General features: G+C 57.6%; 1 protein-coding gene across 2 annotated transcripts in view; it reads left to right on the top strand.

The window, feature by feature from the left end:
- The window catches only part of LOC142659298 (semaphorin-3F-like), a 124,414-nt gene that overhangs the window by 104,263 nt on the left and 3,682 nt on the right, over positions 1-16,469 (top strand). The window lies entirely within an intron of this gene.

Here is a 16,469-nt window from a genome sequence, read left to right on the forward strand (position 1 = left end):
GGTGGGCGTGTGTGTCGGGGGTGGGCGTGTGTAGTGGGGTGTAGAGGGTGTGTAGGGGGGCGTTTGTGTAGGGAGGTGTGTGGGGAGGTGGGCACGTGTAAGAGGGTGTGTGTAGGTGGGTGTAGAGAGTGTGTGTAGCTTTGTGTGCGTGTGTAGGGGGTCTGTATGCGTAGGGGGTGTGTGTGTAGGGGTTGCGTGTAGGGCGTGTTGGTTGTACGGGTTGCATGTGTAGAGGGGGTGTAGGGGTGTGTATGTAGGGGTGGGCGTGTGTAGGGTGCATAGTGGGGTGTCTATAGCGGGGGGTGTGTGTGTAAGGGGTGGGCACGTGTGTGTGTGTGTGTAAGGGGTGGGTGTATGTGTAAGGGGTGGGTGTATGTGTAAGGGTCGCGTGTAGGGCTGGCATGGGTGTACGGGTGGCGTGTGCAGAGGGGGGTGTGTGTGTGTGTGTGTAGCGGTGTGTAGGAGGGGTGGTGTGTGTAGAGGGGGTGTGTGTAGGGCGTATTTGTGGGTCTGTTAGGAGGTGTATGTAGGGGGTGGGCGTGTGTAAGGTGTATAGTGGGGTGCGTATAGTGGTGTGTGCAGGGGGATGTGCGTAGGGTGTGTGCATGTGTAGGGGGTGCGGGTGTGTGTAGGGGGTGGTCGTGTGAGTGTGTAGGGGAGTGGGCGGGTGTGTGTAGGGGTGGGCTTGTATAGGGTGTATAGTGGGGTGTCTGTCGGGTGTGAGTGTGTAGGGGTGGGCGTGTGTAGGGTGTATAGTGGGGTTTCTGTAGGGTGTGTGTGGGCGAGTGTGGGGAGAGAGGGGGTGTAGAGTGGAGGTAGGTGTGTGTAGAGGGGATGTAGGTAGGTGTGTATGTAGGGGTGGGCGTATAGCGTGTGTGCGGGGGGAATGTGTGTGTGCAGGGGGATGTGTGTATAGCGTGTGTGCAGGGGGATGTGTGTGTAGCGTGTGTGTAGCGTGTGTGTGCGTGCGTGTGTGTGCGTGTCGGGAGTTTGGAACTTGTTGGGGGTGGGTGTAACTGGGGGAGTATGTGTGGGGGGGATGCTGGCGTGGAGGTATGTAGGGTGTGTGTAGGGGGAGGTGTAGGTGTGTGTAGTGGGGTGGGCATGTAGGGGCGTGTGTGTGTGTGTGTGTAGGGGTGCGCGTGTGTGTGTATCTAAGGGGGGATGCTGGGGTGGGGGTATGTAGGTTGTTTGTAGGGGAGGTGTGTGTGTGTGTAGAGTGTGTAGGGGTTGGCCGGGTGTGTGTAGGGGGGGGGGATGTGTGTAGGGGGTTGGGCGGGTCTGTGTGTGGAGAGTTTGTATGTGTAGGGGGTCTGCATGTGTAGGGGTGTAGAGGGGGTGTGTGTAGAGGTGGTTTGTGTGTAGGGGTTGCGTGTAGGGCGTGCGTGTAGGGCGTGCGTAGGTGTACGGGTTGCATGTATAGAGGGGGTGTAGGTAGGTAGGGTGTGTGTGTGTGTGTGTGTGTGTGTGTGTGTGTGTGTGTGTGTGTGTGTGTGTGTGTGTGTGTGTGTATGTAGGGGGTGGGCTTGTGTAGGGTGTATAGTGGGGTGTCTATAGCGGTGTGGGCACAGGTGCGGGTGTGTGTAGGGGGTGGGCGAGTGTGTGTGTGTAGGTTTGTGTGTAGGGGGGTCTGTGTAGGGGTTGCGTGTAGGGGGTGCGTGGGTGTACAGGTTGCGTGTGTAGAGGGGGTGTAGGTAGGTGTATATGTAGGGGTGGGCGTGTGTAAGGAGTGGGCGTGTGTAAGGTGTATAGTTGGGTTTGTATAGCGGTGTGTGCAGGCGGATGTGTGTAAGGGGGTGGGCGTGTGTGTGTGTAGCGGGGTGGGCGTGTGTGTCGGGGGGGTTTGGCATGTGTCGGGGGTAGGCGTATCTGGGGGAGTGTATGTGGGGGGGATGCTGGCGTGGAGGTATGTAGGGTGTGTGTATGTAGGCGGTTTGGCATGTGTCGAGGGTAGGCGTATCTGGGGGAGTGTATGTGGGGGGGATGCTGGCGTGGAGGTATGTAGGGTGTGTGTGTGTATGTAGGCGGTTTGGCATGTGTCGGGGGTGGGCGTGTGTATCTGGGGGAGTGTATGTGGGGGGATGCAGTGTGTTTGTACGGGGAGGTGTGTGTATAGCGATGTGTAGGGGGTGTGTTTCGAGGTGGTGGAGGTAGGTGTATGTAGGGTGTATAGTGGGGGGGGTGTGGGTGTGTGTAGGGGGTTTGGCATCTGTCGGGGGTAGGCGTGTGTGGGTGTGTAGGTGTATCTGAGGGAGTTTATGTGGGGAGGAGGTATGTAGGGTGTGTGTGTAGGGGGAGGTGTGTGTAGGCGTATGTGGGTAGCGGTGTGTGTAGGGCGTGCGTGCAAGGGGGGTTGAGAGTTTGTAGGGGGGTTGTGTAGGGGTGTGCGTGGGGGGTGGAGTGTGTATGTAGTGGTGTGTGTAGGGGTGGGCGTGTGTGTAAGGGGGTGGGCGTGTGTGTAAGGGGGTGGGCGTGTGTGTGGGGGTATTAGTGTAGGGGTGTGTGGGGGGTGTTAATGTAGTGGTGTGTGTAGGGGGTTGAGAGTGTAGAGGGGGTTTGTGTGTGTGTAGGAGCGTGTGGGGGTGTGTTTAGGGGGGAGTGTATGTGTGGAGGGGTGTATAGTGGGGTGTGTCTAGGGAGGTGTGTGTAGGGTGTGCGCGCGCATAGGGGCTGTGTGTAGAGGGTGTGTGCAGAGGGGGGTGTAGGTAGATGTGTGTAGGGATTGCGTGTAGTGGGGTGGGCATGTAGGGGGTTTGTCTGTGTAGGGGGTGTGGAGGGTTTGTGTGTGTAGGGGGCGTTTGTGTAGGGGGTGTGGGGGTGTATGTGTGGGTATGTAGGTTGTTTGTAGGGGAGTTGTGTGTAGAGTGTGTGTAGGGGGTGGGCGGGTGTGTGTAGGGGGATGTGTGTGGGGGGGGGTGGGCACGTGTAAGGATGTGGGCGTAAGGGGTGTGTGTGTGTAGAGTTGGTGTGCGTAGGTGTACGGGTTGCATGTGTAGAGGGGGTGTAGGTAGGTGTGTGTAGGGGGTGGGCTTGTGTAAGGTGTATAGTGGGGTGTCTATAGCGGTGTGTGTAGGGGGTGGGCACATGTGTAAGGGCTGTGTAGGGGTGGGCGGGTGTGTGTAGGGGGTGTATGTAGGGGTGGGCATGCGGTGAAGGTGTGTATAGCAGTGTGTAGGGTGGGTGGTGTGTGTGTAGGGGGTTTGTGGGTGTATGTAGGGGTGGGAGTGTGTAGGGTGCGAATGGTGGCGTGTGTGTAGGGGGTGGTAGTGTGTGGGCGTGTAGGGGGGGGTGTGTAGAGGAGGTCTGCGCGTAGAGGGTGTGGATGTAGGGGTTGTGTGTAGGGCGTGCGTGTGTACGGGTTGCATGTAGAGGGGTCTAGGTAGGTGTATGTGTGTAAGGGGGTGGGTGTGAGGGCGTTTGTGTAGGGAGGTGTGTGGGGGGGGGATGCTGGGGTGGGGGTATGTAGGGTTGTGTGTGTAGGGGGGTGGGCACGTGTAAGAGGGTGGGAATAGGGTGTGTAGAGTGTGTAGCTTTGTGTGCGTGTGTAGGGGGTGTGTGTAGGGCGTGTGTGTAGAGTTTGTGTGTGTAGGGTCTGCATGTGTAGGGGTGTAGAGGGGGGTGTGTAGGGTTTGCGTGTAGGGCGTGCGTAGGTGTACGGGTTGCATGTGTAGAGGGGGTGTAGGTAGGTGTGTGTAGGGTGTAGGTGTGTGTGTGTGTGTGTGTAGGGGGTAGGTGTGTGTGTGTAGGAGGTAGGTGTGTGTAGGGGGTGGGCTTGCGTAGGGTGTATAGTGGGGTGTCTATAGCGGTGTGTGTAGGCACATGTGTAAGGGGTGTGTGTAGGGGTGGGCGAGTGTGTAGGGGGTGGTGTAGAGCGCGTGTGTAGGTGGTGTATGTAGGGGTGGGCATGGGGTGAAGGTGTGTATAGCAGTGTGTAGGGTGGGTGGTGTAGAGCGCGTGTGTAGGTGGTGTATGTAGGGGTGGGCATGGGGTGAAGGTGTGTATAGCAGTGTGTAGGGTGGGTGGTGTGTGTGTGTGTGTGTGTGTGTGTGTGTGTGTGTGTGTAGGGGGTTTGTTGGTGTATGCAGGGGTGGGCGTGTGTACGGTGCGAATGGCGGCGTGTCTAGGGTGTGTGCGTGTGTGTAGAGGAGGTCTGCGCGTAGGGGTTGCACGTAGGAGGGTGTGGGTGTAGGGGTTGTGTGTAGGGTGTGCGTGTGTACGGGTTGTAGAGGGGGGTCTAGGTAGGTGTCTGTGTGTAAGGGGGTGGGCGTGTGTAGTGGGGTGTAGGGAGGTGTGGGGGGGGATGCTGGGGTGGGGGTATGTAGGGTGTGTGTAGGGTTGTGTGTGTAGCAGTGTGTGTAGCTTTGTGTTTGTGTGTAGGGGGTCTGTGTGTGTAGGGGGTCTGTATGCGTAGGGGGTGTGTGTAGGGGTTGCGTGTGTTGTACGGGTTGCATGTGTAGAGGGGGTGTAAGGGTGTGTATGTAGGGGTGGGCGTGTGTAGGGTGCATAGTGGGGTGGCTATAGCGGTGTGTGCAGGGGGATGTGTGTAGGGTGTGTGTGTAAGGGGTAGGCGTGTGTGTGTGTAGGGGGTGGGCATGTGTAGGGGGGATGTGCGTGTAGAGGGTGCGTGTGTGTAGGGGGTGTGGAGAGGGTGTTTGTAGAGTGGGGGATGTGTGTGTGTGTGTGTGTGTGTGTGTGTGTGTGTGTGTGTGTGTGTGTGTGTGTGTGTGTGTGTGTGTGTGTGTGTGTGTGTGTGTGTGTGTGTGTGTGTAAGGGTCGCGTGTAGGGCTGGCATGGGTGTACGGGTGGCGTGTGTAGAGGGTGTGTGTGAGTGTAGGTATGTAGGGGTGGGCACGGGAGGGTGAAGGTATGTGTGTATAGCGGTGTGTAGGAGTGGTGGTGTGTGTAGAGGGGGTGTAGGTAGGTGTGTGTAGGGGGTATTTGTGGGTCTGTAAGGAGGTGTATGTAGGGGTGGGCGTGTGTAAGGTGTATAGTGGGGTGCGTATAGTGGTGTGTGCAGGGGGATGTGCGTAGGGTGTGTGCATGTGTAGGGGTGTGTGTGTAGGGGGTGGTCGTGTGTGAGTGTAGGGGGGTGGGCGGGTGTGTAGGGGTGGGCTTGTGTAGGGTGTATAGTGGGGTGTATATAGCGGTGTCTATAGGGTGTGTGTGTAGGGGGTGGTCGTGTGTGAGTGTGTAGGGGGGTGGGCGGGTGTGTGTAGGGGTGGGCTTGTGTAGGGTGTATAGTGGGGTGTATATAGCGGTGTCTATAGGGTGTGTGTGTAGGGAGTGGACGGATGTGTGTATGTGTAGGGGGCGTTTGTGTAGGGAGGTGTGTAGGGGGCGTTTGTGTAGGGAGGTGTGTGGGTGTATCTGGGGAGTGTATGTGTGGGGGGATGCTGGCGTGGGGGTATGTAGGTTGTGTAGGGGTAGGTATGTGTGTAGGGGGTTGGTGGGTGTAAGGGTTTGTGCATAGGGTGTGTGTGTTGTGTGTAAGGGGGTGGGCGTGTGTCTGTAGGGGGTTGGGTGTGTAGGTTTGTGTGTGTAGGGGGTCGGTGTAGAGGGGGGGGTGTGTAGAGGGCGTGTGTAGGGGTTGCGTGTAGGGGTGGGCGTGTGTAGGGTGGGGGGGGGGTGTGTGGTGTGGGCGTGTAGAGGTGTGGGCGTGTGTGCGGGCGTGTAGAGGTGTGGGCGTGTGTGTAGGGGGGGTCTGTGTGTAGGAGGGGTCTGTGTAGGGGGGTGTAGGTGTGTGTAAGGGTGGCGTGTGTAGAGGGTGTGTAGGTAGGTGTGTGTGTGGAGGGGGTGTAGGTAGGTGTGCGTGTGTAGGGGGTGTTTGTGGGTGTGTAGGGGTGGGCGTGTGTAGAGGGGGTGTAGGTAGGTTTGTGTAGGGGGTATTTGTCGGTCTGTAAGGAGGTGTATGTAGGGGTGGGCGTGTGTAGGGTGTATAGTGGGGTGCGTATAGTGGTGTGTGAAAGGGGGATGTGTGTAGGGTATGTGTAGAGTGGTGGGCATGTGTCGGGGGTGGACGTGTGTGGCTGTATCTGGGGGAGTGTATGTGGGGGATGCAGGGTGTTTGTACGGGGAGGTGTAGGGGGGGTTGGGGGTGTTAGTGTAGGGGGGGTGTATGTAGGGTGTATAGCGGGGTGTGTGTATAGCGGTGTGTGTGTGTGTAGGGGTGGGCATAGGGGTGTGTGTAGGGGGTTTGGCATATGTCGGGGGTAGGCGTGTGTGGGTGTATCTGGGGGAGTTTGTGGGGGGGATGCTGGGGTGGAGGTATATAGGAGGTGTGTAGGCGTGTGTGGGTAGCGGTGTGTGTAGGGCGGGTATGTAGGGGTGGTGTAGGGCGTGCGTGTGTGTGTGTAAGGGGGGTTGAGAGTGTTTGTAAGGGGGTTGTGTAGGGGTGTGCGTGGGGGGTGAAGGAGTGTGTACGTAGCGATGTGTGTAGGGGTGGGCGTGTGTAAAGGGGGTGTAGGGCATGTGGGTAGAAGTGTAGGGGTGAGTGTAGGTGGTGGGCGTGGGGGGGTGAAGGTGTGTGTGTGTGTGTGTGTGTGTGTGTAGGGGGGGGTGGGCGAGTGTGTGTGTAGGTTTGTGTGTAGGGGGTCGGTGTAGGGGTTGCGTGTAGAGGGTTGTGGGTCTAGGGGTTGCGTGGGTGTACAGGTTGCGTGTGTAGAGGGGGTGTGTGTGGAGGGGTTGTAGGTAGGTGTGTGTATATGTAGGGGTGGGCGTGTGTAAGGTGTATAGTGGTGTTTGTATAGCGGTGTGTGCAGGTGGATGTGTGTAGAATGTGTGTGTAGGTGGTGGGCACGTGTAAGGGGGTAGGCGTGTGTGTAGGGGGGAGTGTGTGTGAAGGGGGTTTCTGTGTTTAGATAGTGATGTGTGTGTGTGTGTGTGTGTGTGTGTGTGTGTGTGTGTGTGGGGGGGGGGGGGGGGGTTTGGCATATGTCGGGGGTAGGCGTGTGTATGTGTATCTGGGGGAGTTTATGTGGGGAGGATGCTGGGGTGGAGGTATGTAGGATGTGTGTAGGGGGAGGTGTGTGGAGGTGGTGTAGGGCGTGCGTGCGTGTAAGGGGGGGTTGAGAGAGTGTGTAGGGGTGTGCGTGGGGTGTGGAGTGTGTATGTAGTGGTGTGTGTAGGGGTGTGCATGGGGGGTGAAGTGTGTGTGTGTGTGTAAGGGGGTGGGCGTGTGTGTGTGGGGGTATTAGTGTAGGGGGGGGGGGGGGTGTTAGTGTAGTGGTTTGTGTAGGGGGTTGAGAGTGTAGAGGGGGTTTGTGTGTGTGTAGGGGCGTGTGGGGGTGTATAGTGGGGTGTGTGTCTAGGGGGAGGTGTGTGTAGGGGGCGTTTGTGTAGGGAGGTGTGGGGGTGTATGTGTGGGTATGTAGGTTGTTTGTAGGGGAGGTGTGTGTGTGTGTGTGTAGAGTGTGTAGGGGGTGGGCGGGTGTGTGTAGGGGGGTGGGCACGTGTAAGGGTGTGGGCGTAAGGGGTGTGTGTGTGTAGGGGGTCTGCATGTGTAGGGGTGTGTGTGTAGGGTTTGCGTGTAGGGCGTGCGTAGGTGTACGGGTTGCATGTGTAGAGGGGGTGTAGGTAGGTGTGTGTAGGGGGTGGGTGTATGTAGGGGTGGGCTTGCGTAGGGTGTATAGTGGGGTGTCTATAGCGGTTGTGTGTGTAGGGGCGTGTGGGGGTGTATAGTGGGTGTGTGTCTAGGGGGAGGTGTGTGTAGGGTATGTGCGCGCATAGGGGCTGTGTGTGTAGAGGGTGTATGCAGAGGGGGGTGTAGGTAGATGTGTTTAGGGATTGCGTGTAGTGGGGTGGGCATGTAGGGGGTGTAGAGGGTTTGTGTGTGTAGGGGGCGTTTGTGTAGGGAGGTGTGGGGGTGTATGTGTGGGTATGTAGGTTGTTTGTAGGGGAGGTGTGTGTGTATAGAGTGTAGGGGGTGGGCGGGTGTGTGTAGGGGGATGGGCACGTGTAAGGGTGTGGGCGTAAGGGGTGTGTGTAGAGAGAGTTTGTGTGTGTGTGTAGGTTTGTGTGTAGGGGGTCTGCATGTGTAGGGGTGTGTGTAGGGTTTGCGTGTATAGGTGTACGGGTTGCATGTGTAGAGGGGGTGTAGGTAGGTGTGTGTAGGGGGGTGGGTGTATGTAGGGGGTGGGCACATGTGTAAGGGGTGTGTGTAGGGGTGGGCGAGTGTGTGTAGGTTTGGGAGTAGGGGGTCTGTGTGTGGGGGTGTAGGTAGGTGTAGCGGTTGCGTGTAGGGGGTTGTGGGTTGCGTGTGTGTACAGGTTGCGTGTGTAGAGGGGGTGTATAGTGGGGTGGGTGCAGGGGGATGTGTGTAGAATGTGTGTGCAGGGGGCGTGTGTGTATTTGTAGAATGTGTGTGTGTGCAGGGGGCGTGTGTGTATTTGTAGAATGTGTGTGTGTGCAGGGGGCGTGTGTATTTGTAGAATGTGTGTGTGCAGGGGGCGTGTGTGTTTTTAGAATGTGTGTGTGTGTGTGCAGGGGGCGTGTGTGTATTTGTAGAATGTGTGTGTGTGTATTTGTAGAATGTGTGTGTGCAGGGGGCGTGTGTGTGTGTGTGTGTGTGTGTGTGTGTGTGTGTGTGTGTGTGTGTGTGTGTGCGCGCGCGCAGGGGGCGTGTGTGGGGGGGGGGAGTGTGTCGTGGGAGAGTATGCGGGGGGGGATGCTGGCGTGGAGGTATGTAGGGTGTGTGTATCTGGGGGGAGTATGTGGGAGGATGCAGGGGTGGAGGTATGTAGGGTGTGTCTATAGCGATGTGCAGGGGGGGGTGTGTGTGTTAGTGTAGGGGTGTGTGTTAGTGTAGGGAGTGTGGGTGGTGTGTGTTTCGAAGGGGTGTAGGTAGGTGTTTGTGGGTGTGTATAGCGGTGTGTGTGTGTAGGGGCTGGGCGTGTGTGTGTGTGTGTAGGGGCTGAGCGTGCGTGCGTGTAGGGGCTGAGCGTGTGTAGGGGGTAGGCATAGGGGTGTGTGTGTAGGGGGGGTTTGGCTTATGTCGGGGGTGGGCGTGTGTGGGTGTGTAGGGAGGTGTGTGGGTTTATTTGGGGGAGTTTATGTGGGGGGATGCTGGGGGGGAGGTGTAGTGTGTGTATAGCGGTGTGTAAAGGGGGTGTAGGGTGTGGGTGTGTGCGTGCAGGAGCATGTGGAGGGGTGTATAGTGGGGTGTGTGCGCATAGGGAATGTGTGTGTAGAGGGTGTGTGCAGGTAGATTTGTGTAGGGGTTGCATGTAGGGGGCGTATGTGTGTAGAGGGGGTGTATGTAGGGGTGGGCATGTGTAGGGGGGTTGCATGTAGGTGTGTGTGTGGGGGGGTGTGTAGGGGAGGCGTGCGTGTAGGGGGTGTGGGGTCGTGTAGGGGATATGGGGGCGTGTAGGGGGTGTGTGTAGGGTGGGTGTATGTGTAGAGGGGTGTTTGTAGCGGGGGGGGTGTAGGGGCGTGTGTATAGGAGTGTGTGTGTAGGTGTGTGTAGGGGGTGTGTATAGCTGTGTGTAGGGGCGTGTTTGCATAGAGCGGGCTGGGGGGGTGTGTGTAGGTAGGGGGGGGTCTGTATGTGTAGGGGTATGTGTAAAGAGTGTGGGTGTGTGTAGGGATTGTATGTAGGAGGGTGTGGGTAGGGCGTACATGGGTGTACGGGTAGCGTGTAGGGGGTTCGTGTGTAGAGGGCGTGTAGGTAGGGGCGTGTAGGTAGGTGAGTATAGGGGGTGTTTGTGGATGTGTAGGAGGGGTGGGTGTGAGTAGGGTGTGTGTGTAGGGTGTGTGTAGAGGGGGTATGTAGGGGGTGGGTGTGGGTAGAGGGAGTGTGTGTGTAGAGGGGGTATGTAGGGGGTGGGTGTGGGTAGAGGGGGGGGTGTAGGGATTGCGGTGTAGGGGCGTGCGTGGGTTGTACGGGTTGCATGTATAGGGGGTGTATGTAGGGGTGGGCGTGTGTAGGGTGTATAGTGGGGTGTCTACACACCGCCCCCTTGCACACACTGCTATAGAGGGGGTGTAGGTAGGTGTGTTTAGGGGGTGTTTGTGGGTGTGTGTAGAGGGGTGGGCGTGTGTGCGGTGTATGTAGAGGGGTGTGTAGGGTGTGTGTGTGTAGAGGGGTGTGCGTGTGTGTGTAGAGGGGTGGGCGCGTGTAGGGCGTGTGTGTAGAGGGGTGGGCGCGTGTAGGGCGTGTGTGTAGGGGGTAGGGCGCGTGTAGGGCGTGTGTGTGTAGGGGGTAGGGCGTGTGTGTAGGGGGTAGGGCGCGTGTGTAGAGAGGTGGGCGCGTGTAGGGCGTGGTGTAGAGGGGTGGGCGCGTATAGGGCGTGTGTGTAGAGGGGTGGGCGCGTGTAGGGCGTGTGTGTAGAGGGGTGGGCGCGTGTAGGGCGTGTGTGTAGAGGGGTGGGCGCGTGTGTAGAGGGGTGGGCGCGTGTAGGGCGTGTGTGTAGAGGGGTGGGCGCGTGTAGGGCGTGTGTGTAGAGGGGTGGGCGCGTGTAGGGCGTGTGTGTAGAGGGGTGGGCGTGTGCGTAGGGGGGGTTTAGGTGAGGGCGTGTGTAGGGGCGGCATGGGGGGGGGGTTAAGGTATGTATAGCAGTGTGTAGGGTGGGTGGTGTGTGTAGGGGGGGTTTGTGGGGGTGGGCATGGGGGTGTGAAGGTATGTGTGTGTATAGCGGTGTGGGGGAGGTGGTGTGTGTAGAGGGGGTGTAGGTAGGTTTGTGGGTCTGTAAGGGGGTGTATGTAGGAGTGGGCGTGTGTAGGGTGTATAGTGGGGTGCGTATAGTGGTGTGTGCAGGGGGGATGTGTGTAGGGTATGTGTAGAGTGGTGGGCATGTGTCGGGGGTGGGCGTGTGTAGCTGTATCTGGGGGTGTATGTGGGGGGATGCAGGGTGTTTGTACGGGGAGGTGTGTATAGCGATGTGTAGGGGGGGGTTGGGGGTGTTAGTGTAGGGGGTGTGTTTCGAGTGGGTGTGTAGGGGGGTGTATGTAGGGTGTATAGCGGTGTGTCTGTGTAAGGGTGGGCATAGGGGTGTGTGTGTGTGTGTGTGTGTGTGTGTGTAGGGGTGGGCATAGGGGTGTGTGTAGGGGGTTTGGAATATGTCGGGGGTAGGCGTGTGTGTGTGGGTAGCGGTGTGTGTAGGGCGGGTGTGTAGGGGTGGTGTAGGGCGTGCGTGTGTTTGTGTGCAAGGGGGGTTGAGAGTGTTTGTAGGGGGGTTGTGTAGGGATGTGCGTGGGGGGGTGAAGGAGTGTGTATGTAGTGGTGTGTGTAGGCGTGGGCGTGTGTAAAGGGGTTGTGCGTGGTCGTGTGTAAAGGGGTTGTAGGGGGTGAGTGTAGGTGGTGGGCGTGTAGTGGGGAGTAGGGCTGTGCATGGGGGGGTGAAGGTGTGTGTGTGTGTGTATAGCCGTGTGTAGGGTGTATAGTGGGCGTGCTAGTGTAGAGGGGGTGTAGGTAGGTGTGTGTGCAGTGGGGGGGTGGGCGTGAGAGCGCGCGAGAGAGTAGGGTGGAGGTAGGTGTGTATGTAGGGGTGGGAGTATAGCGTGTGTGCAGGGGGATGTGTGTGTATAGCGTGTGAAGGGGGATGGCACGCCTGTATACGCGCGCGCGTGTCGGGGGTTTGGAGTGTGTGTGTGTGTGTGTAGGGGTGCGCGCGTGTGTATCTAAGGGGGGGGATGCTGGGGTGGGGGTATGTAGGTTTTTTGTAGGGGAGGTGTGTGTAGAGTGTGTAGGGGGTGGGCGGGTGTGTGTAGGGGGGGATGTGTGTAAGGGGGTGGGCGGGTCTGTGTAGAGAGTTCGTGTGTAGGTTTATGTGTAGGGGGTCTGCATGTGTAGGGGTGTGTGTGTAGGGGTTGCATGTAGGGCGTGCATAGGTGTACGGGTTGCATGTGCAGAGGGGGTCTAGGTAGGTGTGTGTGTGTGTATATGTAGGGTGTATAGTGGGGTGTCTATAGCGGTGTGGGCACGTGTGTAGGGGGTGGGCGAGTGTGTTTGTGTAGGGGGTGGGTGTAGAGTGTGTAGGTTTGTGTGTAGAGAGTGTGGGGGTGTAGAGGGGGGGTGTAGGTAGGTGTGTGTAGGGGTTGTGTGTGTACATGTTGCGTGTGTAGGGGAGGGGGTGTATATGTAGGGGTGGGCGTGTGTAAGGTGTATAGTGGGGTTTGTATAGCGGTGTGTGCAGGGGGATGTGTGTAGAATGTGTGTAGGGGATGGGCACGTGTAAGGGTGTGGGGGTGTGTGTGTGTGTGTGTGTGTGTGTGTGTGTGTGTGTGTGTGTGTGTGTGTGTGTGTGTGTGTGTGTGTGTGTGTGTGTGTGTGTGTGTGTAGGGGGGGGATTGTCTGTGTGGAGGAGGTTTGTGTGTTTAGATAGTGGTGTGTGTGTGTGTCGGGGGTGGGCATATCTGGGGGAGTGTATGTGGGGGGGATGCTGGCGTGGAGGTATGTAGGGTGTGTGTGTGTGTGTGTGTAGGCAGTTGGGCATGTGTCGAGGGTGGTGGTGTGTATCTGGGGGAGTGTATGTGGGGGGATGCAGGGTGTTTGTACGGTGAGGTGTGTATAGTGATGTGTCGGGGGGTGTATCTGGGGGAGTTTATGTGGGGTGGAGGTATGTAGGGGGAGGTGTGTGTAGGCGTGTGTAGGGGGAGGTGTGTGTGTAGGCGTGTGTGGGTAGCGGTGTGTTTTGGGGTGGTGTAGGGCGTGCGTATGTGTGTGTGTGTGTGTGTAAGGGGGGTTGAGAGTGTTTGTGGGGGGGGGTTGTGTAGGGGTGTGCGTGGGGGGTGAAGGAGTGTGTGTGTAGGGGTGTGCAGGAGTGTATGTAGTGGTGTGTGTAGGGGTGGGCGTGTGTAAAGGGTGTGTGGGTAGAAGGGGTTTGTGTAGGGGTGAGTGTAGATGGTGTGCGTGTTCGTGTAGGGGTGTGTGTAGGGGGTTGAGAGTGTAGAGGGGGTTTGTGTGTGTAGGAGCGTGTGGGGGGGGGTGTGTGTAGGGGGGTGTGTGTAGGGGGGAGTGTATGTGTGGAGGGGTGTATAGTGGGGTGTGTGTCGGGTTTGTGCGTGCGTGCGTGCGCGCGCATAGGGGCTGTGTGTGTAGAGGGTGTGTGCAGGGGGGGTGTAGGTAGATGTGTGTAGGGATTGCGTGTAGTGGGGTGGGCATGTAGGGGTGTAGAGGGTTTGTCTGTGTAGGGGGCATTTGTGTAGGGAGGTGTGGGGGGGGGATGCTTGGGTGGGGGTACGTAGGTTGTTTGTAGGGGAGGTGGGCACGTGTAAGGGGGTGGGCGTAAGGGGTGTGTGTAGAGAGAGTTTGTGTGTAGGGGGTCTGCATTTGTAGGGGTGTAGAAGGGGTGTGTGTAGGGTTTGCGTGTAGGGCGTGCGTAGGTGTACGGGTTGCATGTGTAGAGGGAGTGTAAGTAGGTGTGTGTAGGGTGGGGTGTCTATAGCGGTGTGTGTAGAGGGTGGACACATGTGTAAGGGGTGTGTAGGGGTGGGCGAGTGTGTGTGGAATGTGTGCGCAGGGGGCGTGTGTGTGTGTGGGGAATGTGTGCGCAGGGGGCGTGTGTATCTGGGGGAGAGTATGTGGGGGGTGGATGCTGGCGTGGAGGTATGCAGGGGTGGAGGTATGTAGGGTGTGTGTATAGCGATGTGCAGGAGGGGGTAGGGCGTGTGGGTGGTGTGTGTAGGGGGGTTTGGCTTATGTCGGGGGTGGGCGTGTGTGGGTGTGTAGTGTGTATAGGGGGTGTAGGGTGTTTGTGTAGGGGTGGGCGTGTGAGGGGGGTATTAGTGTAGGGGGTGTGTGGGGGTGTTAGTGTAGTGGTGTGTGTAGGGAGGTGAGAGTGTAGAGGGCGTTTGTGTGTAGGAGCATGTGGGGGTGTGTAAAGGGGGGGTGTAGGGTGTTTGTGTAGGGGTGTGTGTGTATGTAGTGTGGTGTGTGTAGGGGGGTGAGAGTGTAGAGGGCGTTTGTGTGTGCAGGAGCATGTGGGGGTGTGTAGGGGAAGTGGTGTATAGTGGGGTGTGTGCGCAGAGGGGGTATAGGTAGATGTGTGTAGGGGTTGCGTGTAGGGGGCGTGTGTGTGTGTGTGTGTAGGGGGGGGGTTGTGTAGGGGAGGCGTGCGTGTAGGGGGTGTGGGGTCCTGTAGGGGATATGGGGGCGTGTGTATGTATAAGAGTGTGTGTGTAGGTGTGTGTAGGGGGCGTGTGTGTGTAGGGGGCGCGTGTGTGTGTGTAGGTGTGTGTAGGGGGCGTGTGTGTGTGTAGGGGGCGCGTGTGTGTGTAGGGCGTGTGTGTGTGTAGGGGGCGTGTGTGTGTGTAGGGGGCGTGTGTGTGTGTGTGTGTGTGTAGGGGGCGTGTGTGTGTGTGTGTGTGTGTAGGGGGCGTGTGTGTGTGTGTGTGTGTGTAGGGGGCGTGTGTGTGTGTGTGTAGGGGGCGTGTGTGTAGGTGTGTGTAGGGGGCGTGTGTGTGTAGGTGTGTGTAGGGGGCGTGTGTGTAGGGGGCGTGTGTGTGTAGGTGTGTGTAGGTGTGTGTAGGGGGCGTGTGTGTAGGGGGCGTGTGTGTGTGTAGGTGTGTGTAGGGGGCGTGTGTGTAGTTGTGTGTAGGGGGCGTGTGTGTGTGTGTAGGTGTGTGTAGGGGGCGTGTGTGTAGGTGTGTGTAGGGGGCGTGTGTGTGTAGGGGGCGTGTGTGTGTGTAGGTGTGTGTAGGGGGCGTGTGTGTGTAGGTGTGTGTAGGGGGTGTGTGTGTAGGTGCGTGTAGGGGGCGTGTGTGTGTGTAGGTGCGTGTAGGGGGCGTGTGTGTGTGTAGGTGCGTGTAGGGGGCGTGTGTGTGTGGGTGTGTAGGAGTGTGTAGGTAGGGGGTCTGTATGTGTAGGGGTGTGTAAAGGGTGTGGGTAGGGAGTTGTGGGTGTGTAGAGGGGGTCTGTGTAGAGGGCGTGTAGGGGTTGCGTGTAGGGGTTGCGTGTAGGGGTTGCGTGTAGGGGTTGCGTGTAGGGGTTGCGTGTAGGGGTTGCGTGTAGGGGTTGCGTGTAGGGGTTGCGTGTAGGGGTTGCGTGTAGGGGTTGCGTGTAGGGGTTGCGTGTAGGGGTTGCGTGTAGGGGTTGCGTGTAGGGGTTGCGTGTAGGGGTTCATGTTTAGAGGGGTGGTGTGTAGAGGGTGTGTAGAGGGTGTGTAGGTGGTGTTTGTGGGCGTGTGTGTGTGTGTGTGCGTGTGTGTGTAGGTAGGTGGGCGTGTGTGTAGGTAGGTGGGCGTGTGTATGGAGGGGTGGGCATGGGGGAGTGAAGGTGTGTGTGTGTGTGTATAGTGGTGTGTGTGTGTGTGTGTATAGTGGTGTGTAGGGGGGGTGGGTGTGTAGGGGGTATTTGTGGGTCTGTAAGGAGGTGTATGTAGGGGTTTGGGGGCGTGTGCAGGGTGTATAGGGAGTGCGTATAGCGGTGTGTGCAGGGGGATGTGCGTAGGGTGTATGTAGGAGTGTGGGGTCGTGTGTGTGTAGGGGGGTGGGTGTGTAGGGGGGTGGGCACGTGTGAGTGTGTAGGGGGTGGGCACGTGTGAGTGTGGGGGGTGTAGAGTGCGGTGTAGGTCGGTGTGTGTAGGGGTTGTGTGTAGGGGTTGTGTGTAGGGCATGCGTGGGTGTACGGGGTGCGTGTGTGGAGGGGGTGTAGGTGTGTGTGTAGGGGGTGTGTATGTAGGGGTGGGCGTGTGTAAGGTGTATAGTGGGGTGTGTATAGCGGTGTGTGAAGGGGGATGTGTGTAGAATGTGTGTAGGGGGTGGGCACGTGTAAGTGGGTGGGTAGGGGGGAGTGTCTCTGTGGAGGTGGTTTGGGTGTGTAGATAGTGGTGTGTGTAGCGGGGGAGGGCGTGTGTGTGTCCGGGTTTGGAATGTGTCGGGGTGGGTGTGTCGGGGTTTGGAATGTGTCGGGGGTGGGTGTGTAGGGAGGTGTGTGGGTGAGTGTATGTGGGGGGGATGCTGGCGTGGAGGTATGTAGGGTGTGTGTATGTGCATGTGTGGGGTGGGCATGGAGGGGGGTGTAGAGGGGGGGCGGGCGCGCAAGCTGGAACAATGAAAAGTGTATGAAGCGGATTGGTCAGCGTCATACACATCTCTTCACAACGCCCAGTTGGTAAAAAGTAGTTTAAAAAAAAAAACGCCCAGTTGTATATTAAGAAATGAATTCGCATAAATCTAAAATTTCTCATAATTTGCGCAAAATGTATTGTTTTTCAAAATAAAAACCACTCTTGTTATCTACATGACCGCGCCAATCAGATTATGTAGGAGATAGGGCATTTATAATCTGGTGACAGAGCCTCTTTAAATAGTGCAACATATTTTCATGACAGATCTACTTTTAATCTCATTCACTAGAGTTACATCTAGCTGAGCACATGTTCGTGCATATAGTATAATTTTTATCAACAGTATGCTCAAGTTATATTACCTAAATATTTACCTGGGTTATTGTTCTGCACATATTTTATTTAGATTCGAGCCACATGTTTGTTTTCCTCTACTGTACATTAGATGCAACAAAACACTTCCAT

Source organism: Rhinoderma darwinii, chromosome 8, assembly GCF_050947455.1.
Source record: "Rhinoderma darwinii isolate aRhiDar2 chromosome 8, aRhiDar2.hap1, whole genome shotgun sequence".
In the NCBI taxonomy this organism is placed as follows: domain Eukaryota; kingdom Metazoa; phylum Chordata; class Amphibia; order Anura; family Rhinodermatidae; genus Rhinoderma; species Rhinoderma darwinii.